Source organism: Stomoxys calcitrans, chromosome 1 (genome assembly GCF_963082655.1).
Source record: "Stomoxys calcitrans chromosome 1, idStoCalc2.1, whole genome shotgun sequence".
NCBI lineage: Eukaryota > Metazoa > Arthropoda > Insecta > Diptera > Muscidae > Stomoxys > Stomoxys calcitrans.
The window spans coordinates 28,942,654-28,959,627 of NC_081552.1; the positions used below are offsets into that span (position 1 = coordinate 28,942,654).

Genomic DNA, 16,974 nt, shown 5'->3' on the forward strand with positions numbered 1-16,974 from the left:
GACCATACTAGACACGTATGTTGAAGGGAAGCCCTTCTACAAAATTTCAGCCAAATCGGTTGAGAATTGCGTCCTCTAGAGGTTCAAGAAGTCAAGATCTCAGATCGGTTTATATGGCAGCTATATCAGGTTCTACATCGATTTACGCCATACTTAGCACAGTTATTGGAAGTCATAACAAAACACCTCATGCAAAATTTCAGTCAAATCGGATGAGAATTGCGCCCTCAATTGGCTCAAGAAGTCAAGATCCAAGATCGGTTTATATGACAGCTATACCAGATTATGAACTGATTTGAAACATACTTAGCACAGTTGTTGAAAGTAATTCCAAAACACTACGTGCAAAATTTCAGTTAAATCGGACGAGAATTGCGCCCTCTAGAGACTCAAGAAGTCAAGACCCCAGATCGGTTATATGGCAGCTATATCAAAATATGAACCGATTTGAACCATACTTAGCGTAGTTGTTGGAAGCGATACCAAAACACTACGTGCAAAATTTTAATAAAATCGGTTAAGAATTGCGCCCTCTAGGGGCTCAAGAAGTCAAGTTCCAAGATCGGTTTATATGACAGCTATACCAGATTATGAACCGATTTGAACCATACTTGGTACAGTTGTTGGATATCATAGCAAAACACGTTGTGCAAAATTTCAATCAAAACGGATAAGAATTGCGCACTCTAAAGGCTCACGAAGTCAAGACCCAAGATCGGTTTATATGGCAGCTATATCAAAACATGGACCGATAATATAATAAGAAGTATTTGTGTAAAATTTCAAGCGGCTAGCTTTACTCCTTCGAAAGTTTGCGTGCTTTCGACAGACAGACAGACGGACATGGCTAGATCGACATAAAATGTCACGACGATTAAGAATATATATATTGTACTTTATGGGTTCTCAGACGAATATTTCGAGTAGTTACAAAAAGAATGACGAAATTAGTGCACTTCATTACAGACCAATACCAAAAAGTACCCGTTTTTCACAATTTTTCAACTTTGATGGAAAATAAAAAAATCCCTCGCCATATTTTCAAAATACACTCTCCGAATGCCCCTTAATATAATTCAAAAAGTTTGACTGCCCGCTTTTGTTCCAATTTTTTAGGGGCAAAAATGTAAAAAAGTCCTGCTTCCAGTATTCGTATGGAGAGCATTCCGGGGAAACCCACTACTATGTTATTGTCATTTAAGGTATATGGCTTAAATTTTTCATTCTGTAATGCATTGGAAATTGCAGGTAAATGTCTATAGATTCAACAATTACATCATAATCAGGTCATATGGACATACATTATGTCACTATGGATATACACCTAATCAGGTTATAGGTACCTGATTATTTTACTTCCGTTAGAACCTATTGAATGAAGTTACCACTTAAATCTGTTATTTACCTGTAAACCTATGCCAATATTTTATCCCAATATGCTCCTACAGATTTAAGATGGACCAATAGCTACCTAACAAGTTATCAGGTACGCACTTGTTAAAAAGTACTGCATTTCAGACCAATACAAAAAGGTACCACTTATTGAATAGTATATAGCGACAAATACACATAATCCATGGACTAGTTTAGGAGTGAAAGTTGGCGCTACAAGTACTGAAAACAAGGAGTTGAACAATTTAAAATTATTTGACCTGTTTAGAAAGTCAATCACGCAAAAATATTTGCCGAAGCTGCATTTAAAGAACTCGTTAGCATAGATGAAAATATTGACAGACGCGAAAGTATAAAAACAATGCTTTATCTGAACTATATAAAAACTAAAAGAAAATGGATCCAATCTAATCAAACCAGTGAAAGATTCAACGCAAACTATCAGAACTGGCTTAAGAAGGACACCATCTTGGATACATTTGTAGAAGAGATACCTAAAACCAAAAACGAGTATGGAGGATTGTTCAGTTTACACAAGAAATATGAGATTTACAGATGCCACCAATAAATTGACCACGCCGCAATTATCGTAGGCGCTGTCTATCAAATATAAAAAGGACAAACAAAAAGTAAGATCGTAGATTACAAAATCTTTTGCTGATGCAAACCCAAGCGTTTAAAAAGGATTATAGATATAATTCCCACGCTTTCAAACATACCCATTATAAAGTATAGTTTTGAAGAAGCCTTGTTTATGGACCTAGAATTTTCCAAAGACAAATTTGACATACTAAGGACATCGTTAATCCAACACGGGGTTGACATTTTAGCCACATATCTACATATTATGCAAGCTAAATCGGATTCACGACCTATGCATACGGAATTTACGGACTTACAGATGCGAAAACCATCCTGCAGGATCTTATGGACCATACTTAAAAACGGCTGTTCGAGAGTCTTCCTGAAAATAAGGTGGCGACCAAAAAAACTTACATTGATCAGTAAATGGGGTTGCGATGGATCATCAGGACAAAACATTTATAAGCAATGGATATCTTCCGATGAAACAATATCGGACGCAAATAAGTTGTTCCTTTGCGGCTAGTATCTGACGTTTCCCTTCACTGGAAAAATCCACGTCCTTCATCAGAGCATTATTGCCGACCAATAATGTTTAAATTTGCAAAGGAATCTGGAAAACTCATAAATGCAACGGTGAAAGATATTGAACCACAAAATAAGCAAGATTAAGCCCACAGTGTTGAACATTGGGGAAGGGAAATATTGTATATTGAATGCAGCTACGAGTTCCATCTGAGCATGGTTGACGGAAAAGTTGTAAACGAACTGACAGGAACAACCTCAACATTGTCATGTCCAATTCGTAAAAAGAGTCATAAGAACTTCGGTAATTTTAACTATTCTACAATCAACTACGAATATGGAATGTCATGCGGTGCATGGAGTTCTTGCTTAAATTGGAGTATACCCTACCACAAAAGGGAGAACAAGTAAAAGCGTGCTAAGTTCGGCCGGGCCGAATCTTATATACCCTCCACCATGGATCGCATTTGTCGAGTTCTTTTCCCGGCATCTCTTCTTAGGCAAAAAAAAGGATGTAAGAAAAGATTTGCTCTGCTGTTAGAGCGATATCAAGATATGGTCCGGTTTGGACCACAATTAAATTATGTGTTGGAGACCTGTGTAAAATGTCAGCCAATTCGAATAAGAATTGCGCCCTTTGTGGGCTCAAGAAGTAAAATAGAGAGATCGATTTATATAGGAGCTGTATCGGCCTATAGACCGATTCAGACCATAATAAACACGTATATTAATGGTCATGAGAGAATCCGTCGTAAAAAATTTCAGGCAAATCGGATAATAATTGCGACCTCTAGAGGCTCAAGAAGTCAATATCCCAGATCGGTTTATATGGCAGCTATATCAGGTTATGGACCGATTTGAACCATACTTGGCAAAATTGTTGGATATAACAACAGAACACGTCGTGCAAAATTTCATTTCAATCGGATAAGAATTGCGCCCTCTAGAGGCTCAAGAAGTCAAGATCCAAGATCGGTTTATATGGCAGCTATATCAGGTTATGAACCGATTTGAACTATATTTGGCACAGTTGTTGGATATCATAGCAAAACACGTCGTGCAAAATTTCATTCCAATCGGATAAGAATTGCGCACGCTAGAGGCTCAAGAAGTCAAGACCCAAGATCGGTTTATATGGCAGCTATATCAGGTTATAGACCGATTTGAACTATACTTGGCACAGTTGTTGGATATCAAAGCAAAACACGTCGTGCAAAATTTCATTCCAATCGGATAAGAATTGCGCCATCTAGAGGCTCAAGAAGTCAAGACCCAAGATCGGTTTATATGGCAGCTATATCAGGTTATGAACCGATTTGAACTATATTTGGCACAGTTGTTGGATATCATAGCAAAACACGTCGTGCAAAATTTCATTCCAATCGGATAAGAATTGCGCACTCTAGAGGCTCAAGAAGTCAAGACCCAAGATCGGTTTATATGGCAGCTATATCAAAACATGGACCGATATGGCCTATTTACAATACCAACCGACCTACACTAATAAGAAGTATTTGTGCAAAATTTCAAGCGGCTAGCTTTACTCCTTCGGAAGTTAGCGTGCTTTCGACAGACAGACGGACGGACGGACGGACGGACGGACAGACGGACGGACATGGCTAGATCGACATAAAATGTCACGACGATCAAGAATATATATACTTTATGGGGTCTCAGACGAATATTTCGAGTAGTTACAAACAGAATGACGAAATTAGTATACCCCCATCTTATGGTGGAGGGTATAAAAATTCGACGAAAATAGATCAACTAAGGATAAGGAGAATAGCAGAAGGAAGAAGGAAGGAAGGAAATGAGAAGGAATAAGGACGTGTATTACGGTTTGCCTTTTAGCCTCCAAACCGGCTATCTGATCGTATATTTTAATGGTGTGACTTTTTTTGTTTACCGTGCCTAGATATCTTTCTTCACAACGTTGTGATCTTCCGCATCTTCGTGCCGTAAACGCCGGTTAACACGAATATTGAAATCTAGTAGGGGGTGCCTCCTACCGACCAATCAGTGCCCAACCATGTAGCGGGGTGTGCTTATGAGCAACCAATCTGCATGACCTACCGAGCATTAGGGTGCGCCTCCGCGTCATCTATCGGCTGCCGAATTGCAGTGTCTAATCGCGTATTAGAGCGTGCCCGCTCGCAAAACCGATCCACCAAGCTCCTCAGCGACCATGCTCGCGAAACACACCCCTATCTAGCTTAAAGGCTCCATCAAGCAAATAAAATGTATATAAAAGCAAATTCAAAAGCGTTTCATTCCCTTAGTCCCAGATCCAAAAAAAATTCTTTGACGAAATTTGCCAACGGTGAGCTGTACCCTAGTATACAGTGGTACCTTGGCTTTGCCTGTACTGGTACATAAGTTACATTGCTTTAGGTGTTCTAGCCACATATTCCGCTTATGTTTATTGGCCACCCTGTGAATTCCCAGATTTAGCTCCCCGATTCTGGGGTTAGTAGGGTCAGTGCAATGAATGCGTTAGTCTGCGAGTACCACTGCCAGTGGCAGGAAGTCGGGCAGCACATGGGGTATTCGATATTCGGCTGGTATAAAGCGGGTGGATGCAATGTTAGAAGCATATCCATGTTTGCCAGTTCCCCTACGATGTCTAATCTGGTTCTTAGTCTTTTAGATTATCCGCTCTCCCATTCCTTGGGATATCTCAACAGCTTCAATGTCAAGAAAAGCTTATTTTAGGGTTTTGTGTTTGCAGCGAATTCAGGCAAGGAAGCAGGTATTTACCCATGATACTATGCTTTCTCTCCTCAATTGCATGGCTATAACACAAAACATGCTCAACCGTCTTCAACATCTCCTCATCCACCATTACACCATGCAGAAGTTTCTCTCCTTCAGTTCAGATATTTCAATGATTAGTCTAAAAATCAGTAGTTAGAGGTCGTGCTTTCTTAGCCTCAGGATAAGTGTTTATCTGTCACGTAAATAATTCGTATGCAGGGCCTTGGGGAAACTGAAACTTAAAGTATAATCCGAGGCCCCATTTGCGCGGCTATTGTAGAAAGCGTTTATTCTACCAATGTGATTGCAAAGGGAAGGGTCACTAATTCAGTAGCATGATCAGCACTCAGCAGCGATCTATTCCCAGCTACCTTATCGGCTGTCACATTACCTGCCCTTCCCAGTCGGCCTATACCTATATCCAGCGCAAAGCCAAAGACATGAAAATGCAATGACCATACAGGCGCAAGCCCCATTTGCTCGGTGAATGTAAATGTAGCCCTTTTTGCGCGGTCAATGTAGTTCATTAGAATGAATAGCACTCACCAGGTATAAATTCCTGGGTATCTCTTCAGCCACTCTATTCCCAGCCACTTCTTGAAGGCCTTTGACCCGGCAATGCATGATAGTCTTCCTCGTGGTTTAAAGATGCGGTTTGCATCTCCCAAACAGTATGGCCCTCACATGGCCCGAAGTCAGACCATTCAACGCCGCTTGACTGTCCACATTTATCGTGAAAGTCTGATTGGGGAGCCGCTCCTCCCTACAAATTCTATCAGTAGCCCAGAGTTATGCTTCCACAGCCCCAGCATTAATGCTGCCTTGTTTTGGGCAAAGTCACCCATCGGGGCTTGACCAAACTTGGACCTATAGCGTTGCCCACTCACCACTTGCGCGGCCATCGTAGAATAAGTCTATCTTACCAAGTAGCTCGCACAGTATTCCTGGCTGGCCTGGCTTACGACTCATTCGTTACCGGCCCTTGAAGGTCATGGACCCTTACAGTTTTCCTTGTGGTTTGAAGATGCTCGAACTCACATGATCCGACGCCAGAGCTTTCACCACATGCAGCCATTCCTGCATCGCAATCGTCTCCGCACCCCTTGCCGATTACAGGCTTATGTATGCCATGGAACATGCCGCAACTTCTTCTTCAACCTAAATCTTACCTTAATGATAGGGGACTTTAAAGCCGAATCCGAACGAGGTGCTACAGGGCGACATATCTTTGGGGAGAAGTTTTTTTATACCCTCCACCATAAGATGGGGGTATACTAATTTCGTCATTCTGTTTGTAACTACTCGAAATATTCGTCTGAGACCCCATAAAGTATATATATTCTTGATCGTCGTGACATTTTATGTCGATCTAGCCATGTCCGTCCGTCCGTCTGTCTGTCGAAAGCACGCTAACTTCCGAAGGAGTAAAGCTAGCCGCTTGAAATTTTGCACAAATACTTCTTATTAGTGTAGGTCGGTTGGTATTGTAAATGGGCCATATCGGTCCATGTTTTGATATAGCTGCCATATAAACCGATCTGGGGTCTTGACTTCTTGAGCCTCTAGAGTGCGCAATTCTTATCCGATTGGGATGAAATTTTGCACGACGTGTTTTGTTATGATATCCAACAACTGTGCCAAGTATGGTTGAAATCGGTCCATAACCTGATATAGCTGCCATATAAACCGATCTTGGGTCTTGACTTCTCGAGCCTCTAGCGTGCGCAGTTCTTATCCGATCACAATGAAACTTTGCACGACGTGTTTTGTTATGATATCCAACAACTGTGCCAAGTATGGTTCAAATCGGTCCATAACCTGATACAGCTGCCATATAAACCGATCTTGGGTCTTGACTTCTTGAGCCTCTAGAGTGCGCGATTCTTATCCGATTTGAATGAAATTTTGCACGACGTGTTTTGTTATTATATCCAACAACTGTGCCAAGTATGGTTCAAATCGGTCCATAACCTGATATAGCTGCCATATAAACCGTTCTTGGGTCTTGACTTCTTGAGCCTCTAGAGGGCGCAATTCTTATCCGATTGGAATGGAATTTCGCACGACGTGTTTTGTTATGATACCCAACAACTGTGCCAAGTATGGTTTAAATCGGTTCATAACCTGATATAGCTGCCATATAAACCGATCTTGGGTCTTGACTTCTTGAGCCTCTAGAGGGCACAATTCTTCACCGTTTGAATGAATTTTTGCACGAAGTATTTCGTTATGATATCCAACAACTGTGCCAAGTATGGATGAAATCGGTCCATAACCTGATATAGCTGTCATATAAACAGATCTGGCGATTTGACTTCTTGAGCTTCTAGAGGGCGCAATTCCTATCCGATTTGGCTGAAATTTTGCATGACGTATTTTATTTTTACTTTCAACAACTGTGTCAAATAAGGTTCACATCGGTTCATAACCTGATATAGCTGCCATATAAACCGATCTGGGATCTTGACTTCTTGACCCCTAGAGGTAGCAATTATTATCCGATATGCCTGAAATTTTGTACGATGGATCCTCTCATGACCATCAACAAACGTGTTTATTATGGTCTGAATCGGTCTATAGCCCGATACAGATCCCATATAAATCGTTCTCTCTATTTTACTTCGTGAGCCCCAATGGGCGCAATTTTATACGAATTGGCTAAAATTTTACACAGGTCTCCAACATATAATTTAATTGTGGTCCGAACCGGACCATATCTTGATATCGTTTTAATAGCAGAGCAACTCTTTTCTTATATCCTTTTTTGCCTAAGAAGAGATGCCGGGAAAAGAACTCGACAAATGCGATCCATGGTGGAGGGTATATAAGATTCGGCCCGGCCGAACTTAGCACGCTTTTACTTGTTTTTTTTTTTAAATGGCCAGCTTTAGGTAAGGATAATCACCGCTGAAATTTTTTCTGATTTTCTCGCCAGGATTCGAACCCAAGCATTCAGCGTCATACGCAGATATGCTAGCCTCTGTGCAAAGATGACTCTGGTCATTTTAGTCTTAGCACTCATATATTCTTCCGTTGGTATTCTTCGATACAAAGTAATATTAAGTAACACCTGTCTGTTCCTGATAATCAAGTGGGTTTATTTTCTTAATTACAATCTGCAAGATAGGAACTGTTTTGTATCTCAAGCCCATTCTCGTTATTATTCTACATGATCTTAGGTTAGGTTAGGTTTAAGTGGCAGTTGACTTGGTCTTCCATCGTGATACCAAAGGACCAAGAGAATGGGGGACTACATCTAGTCCCTACCGTTGAATCATCCAGATCGCTTTAAAAATTCCAACAATTTGCGAATATTAACATCTGCTAAATCAGACAAGTTATCAAAGAAATGGGAACCTAAAGGGGAACTCCTTCGGTCTGTCAGCACGTTTTCCGATAAAACAGTGACCTGTCATGACGAACACAATGACTGTGACGTTTGTTCTAGCCTGCGACAGAACGGCAATGACTGTGACGTATGTTCTGGCCAGTCTTAGATTAGGCTCCCTCTTTGTGACCATCTATCATTCGTTGCTCTTCGGGCCCGAAGACTTAGCTGACATGTAGCTAGAGGCATACCCACAAATTCCAGTTCCCTGGGATGTGTAAGGTAGTTCCTAGTCTCATCTGCTTTACAATTCCCTGGTAAATCTCTGTGGCTCAGCACCCAGAACAGGTGAATTTTGAACTGTTCAGCCATCTCGTTGAGGGATCTGCCATAATCGAGGGCGGTTTTTAAATTCAGAACTGCGGTATATACCCAGTAAATGACACTCAGTTTAAGGCCCCAACTTTTGCCAATCGTCTCGAAGTTTTGAGTTGATTTAGCCTCCGTCTGTCGAAATCACGAAAGCGGTTGAACGCGTAAAGCTAGCCGCTTGAAATTTCGCACAGATACTTAATATTGATGGTCGTTGGTGATTGCAAATGGGCCATATCGGTTCAGATTTAGATATAGCTCCCATATATACCGATCTCCCGATTTGATTTTTGAACCCCTGGAAGCCGCAATTTTTTCCGATTTGGCTGAAATTGTTGTGGTATGTTATGACTTCCAACAACTGTGCCCAGTACCGTCGAAATCGGTCTTTAACCTGATAATATTCCCATATAAGTCGATCTTCCGATTTGACTTCTTGTATCCTTACAAGCCGCAATTTTTGTCCGATTTGGCTGTAATTTTGTAACAACTGTGCCAAATACGGTCAAAATCAGTCTACAACCTGATATAGCTCCCACGTTAACCGGTCTCTCGATCATCCTTGATCGGTTCCTAGAAGATTTAATTTTTGCTGGTTTGACAGAAGTTTGGTATGTACACTCATAGAAGTTTGCTATTAAAAATGTTTGCTGAAACAGCAGAAAGTCAGCTGAAAATGGGACAGCGAACATTTCCTGCTGTTTTCAAGTTTTGAATGGTTAAAAAATGCTCAAAAATGTCATAAATATTTTAAAAATGTTTATATTCCATTTTATTTTTCAATTTTAGAAGAACATAACTTAAAGTTTTTTTTTTTCAAATTTTCTACAATTTGTTAATTTTTGATCGGACAGCAGCAGACAAAATAACTATTACTTTTTATACCCACCCCCACCGGATGGAGGTATACTAATCTAGTCATACCGTTTGTAACACCTCGAAATATTGATCTAGGACCCCATAAGGTATATATATTCTTGATCGCCTCGACATCCTGAGTCGACCTAGCCATGTCCGTCCGTTCGTCTGTCGAAATCACGATAGCGGTTGAACGCGTAATGCTAGCCGCTTGAAATTTCGCACACATACTTAATATTGATGTAGGTCGTTGGGGATTGCTAAGATTTGGATATAATATAAACCGATCTCCTGATTTGATTTCTTGAGCACCTGGAAGCCGCAATATTTGTCCGATTTGGCTGAAATTTCCCACGTAGTTTTCCGTTATGGTTTTTAGATTTGGATATAACATAAACCGATTTCCCAATTTTACTTCTTGAGCTCCTGGAAACCACAATTTTCATCCGATTTGGCTGAAATTTTGCACGTAGTGTTCTGTTATAACTTCCAACAACTGTGTCGAGAACGGTCTAAATCGGTCTATAACCTGATATAGCAGCCATATAAACCGATCTCTCGATTTGACTTCTTAAGCCCCTGGACGCCTCAATTTTCATGCCGAGAGTACTTTGGCTGAAACTTTGCACATAGTTTTCTATCTTGACTTCCAATAACTGTGTGTATAACCTCCTATAGCTCCCCTATATACCGATCTCGCGATTTGACTTCATGAGCCCCTGGAAGCCTCAATTTTCATCCGATTTGGTTGAAATTTTGCTCATGGTGTTCTGTTATGACTTCCAATAACTGTGGCTAGTACGGTCCAAATCGGTCTATAATATGATATAGCTGCCATATAAACCGATCTTTCGATAGGACTTCTTAAGCCTCTCGACGCCTCAATTTTCATCCAATTTGGCCGAAATTTTGCACATAGTGTTCTGTTACGGCTGCCAATAACTGTGCCAAGTACGGTCCAAATCGGTCTATAACCAGATATAGCTCCCATATTTTAGCAGAATCCATGGTGGTGGGTTCCCAAGATTCGGCCCGGCCGAACTTAGCACGCTCTTACTTGTTAATACATCCTTTGGAACACAAAACTAAAGACCAAAATTGCCAATTTTTTTACTAACATATAACAAATGCTTCAATTGTTGTTTTAACATTCAAAAATTTTTTATGGATGTATTCAACAGTTCAAAATGTTTAATTTAATATCAGCAGAAAGTGTTTGCTGATATCAGCAGAGTAATTTTTCTGATATCAGCAGAGTATTAAGTATGTTATTAATAAACATTCTTACGGTAGAAACTAGAAAGTCTATCCCTTAATTATTGACGCCGGTTTCACATTAGTGAAAGCATCTTCAATGTCAAGAAATGCTACTATTATATATTCCTGAGAACCCTCTGTGTAGGCGACTGGGTCGTGAAGGGTTGTTTCAGTGGACTAGTCCTTACTATATGCATGCTGTTGCCGAGACAGGCGATCCCCATTGATCTTTGTCCTAAGATAAGTTTCTATCAACCTGTCTAGAGTCCTGAGCATAAAGTATGACAGACTGGTAAGCTTTCGCCTTCGTGTGGTAAGCTTTTCCTGCTTTTGGAATAAAAATGACTTTTGTGTCCCTCCATCCAACATGTATATACGATATGCAGATACAAGCATAGTATATCTTCCTAAGCCTAGGAGCCACTCTATTAGACACAGCTTGTAATTCAATCGGTGAACATCATAAGGGCCGGGCGACTTAAAAAACTTCGAAGATAATCTCCGAGGAATGCATATCAGTGACAACCTCTTCTGGCTCCACTTTTCTGTTGAAGAGTTGATTGGGAAATGAGTAGTACTTGTGTTTTCTCACCAGAAATTGTCAATACATTCTCTGACTTCTGCATATATCCCACCGTAATAGGTTTCGAGGATAGAATCTTCCTTAGCCGAGAGGCCTCAGATGTATCCTCCGCGGTGCTGTAGAATTCCACACAGGATTTGTTCTGAGCGTTTCTCAGCTAGCCCTTGTATTTTCTTAGCTTAGATTAGCCTAATAGACATCCCAATGGTGCGGAGCCCTTGTGGCTTTCTTTCACCATGTTGAAGAGCCTCCTGCAGCCCTTACCAACCACTTCTGGTTAGTTTGCCCTTTGTCTTGGCTCTAGGTCATACTGACAGGACCTTCGTGGTCCGTTTGACCTTTGTGTCTATGTGCTCCTCAGTCTCAACTTTCTTTTCTGGTCTTGAAGGGACAGTGGTGCAGAATGATTGTCAACATTTATCCCAATCCGCCGAGGGACTACTTCTGCAGTATTTTCTCCTAGGTTGAAACTAATATAGCGATGATTAGAGAAGCTGTGGTCATCCAACACTTCCTAGTCGCATATCCTTCGGCTTATATCCTCCGAAACAAAGGTAACATCGAGTACCTTCTGCCTGTTGCTGGTAATTAAGCAACTTCCTAAGCTCTTCCTCAGCTTATAACATATTCGATAAACAGCTCACCCCTTTCGTTGATATCGAACTTATAGGCGAGGAAGCTCGTTCCGGCCATGAACGCTACTCAGATTGGAGCTCAAAGTTCCGGCCTGTGTGATGCTCATAGTTATCCCGTGCCGGGCCCCATATCTGGTGATGTGCCAATAATGAGACTTATTTATTTCAGGGCTGGCTTCTACTGGCTCTTCAGTGCTTAGCGACGGTAGAAGAAAAACATTCAGACTACTCTTTGCAAGAATACAGGCTTTGTGTCTGACATTCTTCGTACCCTTGAGTAATTTAAATCCAGAAATTATTAGTCCACGAACTATTCCTCCACACACCGATGGCTCCTGGATTAGAACCACGTCAAATCCTCCTGCTATCTGAAGGACCTTAAGTGCTGCCGAAGTGGCCTTAAAATGGTGAAAATTTATTTGCAGAAACAGGACCATAGTAGGAATTTTCAGCACTGTTGCGTAAGCCTAGTCTTCTGAGTCTGCCAGGGGCAGTTAAGAAAGCAGTGGAAACAATCTTCCTCAAGACAATGGACACTTGCGGTGTGGTCGATTCCGCCAGTTGAGTTTCCAAATCAACCGAATGACCCAGCCACATAGGGCTTGTCGGGTCCCGATTCGACACTTTTCCCTCCTGTTTTGATCGTGACTGGGGGATTGTCAGTCTCCTGCAATCCGTCAGACTTTAGAGATGTTGTCGATAGTTCCTCAGACAAATGCTCAGCAACAAGTGCTAAGTCGTCTTCTGATTCCCCAACCCCACCCTTTGTTGAATCCGTAGGATACAATTACTTCAGACTTTTTGAGGTCAGCGAAACAGTCGGAATTTAGTCTCCGGTCACCATCAGCCTCATCCAATCCACCAACCCTCCAGTCAGTTGGAATTACCGTCCCTTACTCTCCCAAGTATGGATTCAGGATCTGAGAAAATTTTTGGTATCCATTTTGGTGTGTCATTCGTCAAGAACGAATACCTTCCTCCTTGACTAAATCCAATGCCGCGCCAGGCCAGATCTCGCCAACTTCTTTAGCGTGCAACGATATATTACAACTGAGCGTTGATCCCTGAAAGCAATTCATTTGTAAAGGCCTCGATACCAGGCTGCATCGTCACAAACTGGAGGGGTCCAGGCAATTCCGCAAGGAAAACTTAGTATACAGATGACAGTCCATTGGCTATTTTTCCTAGCTATGCAGCCCTGATCTTTTCTCTTTTCCACAACAACCGTTACCAAGCTGTCCTTAGCAACATTATCAAAGGTTCTTGGACCCATATGACTATGGATCGTCTTAGTTCTTTTGGGCATGGGGTGGCTTTTAGCTGACCACAGCCTTTTGGCTGAGTACGGTGCTGTTTCCTTTGGGGTTGCCTGTGCAGTGAATCTCCGAGCCCAATTAAGATAGACTTTTGGTGGGGTCTAGGATTTTATGCACTAAGTCTCTAACCAGACTTGAGAGCAATGCATATTTTATTATTCCAACCTCTTAATGAACGCATTGGTTTGCCAGAGAACGCAGATGGGCTAGGCAGATTGTGAGCATGCGAAGATAAAATAGGTTCGGCCTTGTCCTTTAGTCTCGAACCGGGCTTCTTCGCCAATATACTTGCAGAACGAAATAACATGATGTTCGCATCGCTTAACGGTTCAAAGAAGAATGATCTCAAATCAAGTTGTTCCAAATGCAACGAATAATAACACTAGTGATCTATTTCTCAACCCCCTAAAGTATGATGTTTTCCAAAGCATTCCCTCATTCACTCTGTAAGCCTTGTAATAAATATTTTCCCCACTTTTTTCATTTGAAACCACTCAAATATGCAATTAATATCGTTACTTTTATTCATATCTCTCATATCGATTATTTCTATCGCAACGCGGAAAAAAGCATTTGCACTGCGCCTTGTGCCTCTAATTAAATGCAAATTATTCAAAAAATGACACAGAAATCGTTGTGGAACAAGATAATTCCAAGTGTATGACGATGACATGATGCAATCATGTTAACAACACGAAAACTTGAGTGTGGTAGTACTTTTACTCATTAATGCGATTATTCATATGCTCATAATCAATGTAAGTCTCTGTCTACATAACGCCCATTCACACACATACACATAAAGGCCTATAATGAGCAGAGAATACCTATGCAGAAAAATGCTGTACAGACAAATGTGTAACTACGAGTTTAGCAAAGAAAAGGAAGGATGTTGAGTGTAAGACATTAATGGGATTTTTAAAAATTTTTCCAATGTTCCCAAAGCATCGTCGACAGGAAATGTTAGGGGAAGTTTGAGTTGTGCTAATGAGTTTTCAATTCTGATTAATAAGAAATTTTGGAAATGACTAAACGTTGATGCTACCCCCTTTTCCATGCTTCAATTGCCCTTAGATAAATGCTAACTGTTTACATATTTGTTGGCTTTTAGCCCCATATTGTCGTTGCCATTAATGTGTACTTCACTTCATGATTTCACCTGTCCAAACAACCAACCATCCATCCATCCATCCATTTTTGAAGCTATCATTGCCTGCTATACTTTATTGGGAATATGCTCTGAATACCCATATGATTTGCCTGCAAAAAGAAAAGAAAAACATCCGTGTGCAATGATTTTTTCCCTTTCATATATTTGCCACACTTATGACGTAGGAATGTCTATGCCATAAAAGTACTACGACATGATACATTTTCCACCTTGTACTTGTTGGAGGCCAAGCTACCATCATCTGACACTGATGTGAAAATTGCGTGAATTATATTTTTGGGGGTGGCTTGCTCGCTCCATACGTCTAAGCTGTCTTTTGTTAAGGTTGAATCATTCGTTCTTGAGTTCCTTGCTTCGTTCGTTCATTCACTCGATCATTCATACATCGATTCATAGCTTTATTGCGTACATTATTGCCAATTTCCTTTAACAATTCATGGCATTTATGATTGTTTGAGTGCTGTTATCGGAATTGGCGGCCTGCCTGTCTGACAAGTTCCCAAATGTATGCCAGTTTTTTTTTTTGCCATCTTGATTGCTAAATACCAAAGAATGTAACGGCAACACGGAAATGTAATCTTTTTGTGCCATGTTAAGCAAATTGAGACATGTAAAAAGCGAAAATAAAAAAATGGCTATAATTGGTCATATTTATATATAAAAGAGGTCTTATGGAAAGAGATCATATACATAAAGCACAGTAGGTGGAAAAAGAGTGACAAAAATGCTTCACACAAATATTAAAACCAATCCGTCAAAAGAATTTCCAAGGATTACTGGGACAACATTTTCTATGAAAAACTTGTCCCAACAACTTTTTTTATAAAAAGAGTAGTGCCCTCCGTTTTCCATAACAACTATAATAACTTTTTCTATAAAAAAATATTTTTGAAACAACAACAATTATTTTTCTTTTAAAAAAGTTGTGCCCACAACTTTTCTATAGCAAAGTAGTGCCATCTTATTATATAAATAAGTTGACTTTTTCTATAAAAACGTTGTACCAACCACTTTTTCTATAACAAAGTTGTCCCAACAACTTTTTCTATAAAAAAGTTGTCCCAACAACTTTTTCTATAAAAAAGTTGTCCCAACAACTTTTTCTATAAAAAAGTTGTCCCAACAACTTTTTCTACAAAAAAAATTGTCCCAACAACTTTTTCTATAAAAAAGTTGTCCCAACAACTTTTTCTATAAAAAAGTTGTGCCAACAACTTTTTCTATAAAAAAGTTGTCCCAACAACTTTTTCTATAAAAAAGTTGTCCCAACAACTTTTTCTATAAAAAAGTTGTCCCAACAACTTTTTCTATAAAAAAGTTGTCCCAACAACTTTTTCTATAAAAAAGTTGTCCCAACAACTTTTTCTATAAAAAAGTTGTCCCAACAACTTTTTCTATAAAAAAATTGTCCCAACAACTTTTTCTATAAAAAAGTTGTCCCAACAACTTTTTCTATAAAAAAGTTGTCCCAACAACTTTTTCTATAAAAAAGTTGTCCCAACAACTTTTTCTATAAAAAAGTTGTCCCAACAACTTTTTCTATAAAAAAGTTGTCCCAACAACTTTTTCTATAAAAAAGTTGTCCCAACAACTTTTTCTATAAAAAAGTTGTCCCAACAACTTTTTCTATAAAAAAGTTGTCCCAACAACTTTTTCTATAAAAAAGTTGTCCCAACAACTTTTTCTATAAAAAAGTTGTCCCAACAACTTTTTCTATAAAAAAGTTGTCCCAACAACTTTTTCTATAAAAAAGTTGTCCCAACAACTTTTTCTATAAAAAAGTTGTCCCAACAACTTTTTCTATAAAAAAGTTGTCCCAACAACTTTTTCTATAAAAAAGTTGTCCCAACAACTTTTTCTATAAAAAAGTTGTCCCAACAACTTTTTCTATAAAAAAGTTGTCCCAACAACTTTTTCTATAAAAAAGTTGTCCCAACAACTTTTTCTATAAAAAAGTTGTCCCAACAACTTTTTCTATAAAAAAGTTGTCCCAACAACTTTTTCTATAAAAAAGTTGTCCCAACAACTTTTTCTATAAAAAAGTTGTCCCAACATCTTTTTCTATAAAAAGGTTGTCCCAACAACTTTTTCTATAAAAAAGTTGTCCCAACAACTTTTTCTATAAAAAAGTTGTCCCAACATCTTTTTCTATAAAAAAGTTGTCCCAACAACTTTTTCTATAAAAAAGTTGTCCCTGT

General features: G+C 39.7%; 1 protein-coding gene across 10 annotated transcripts in view; it reads right to left on the reverse strand.

The window, feature by feature from the left end:
• LOC106091397 (gamma-aminobutyric acid receptor alpha-like) overlaps nt 1–16,974 on the reverse strand; it is a 128,780-nt gene that overhangs the window by 30,515 nt on the left and 81,291 nt on the right. The gene's annotated exons all lie outside the window — the stretch shown is intronic.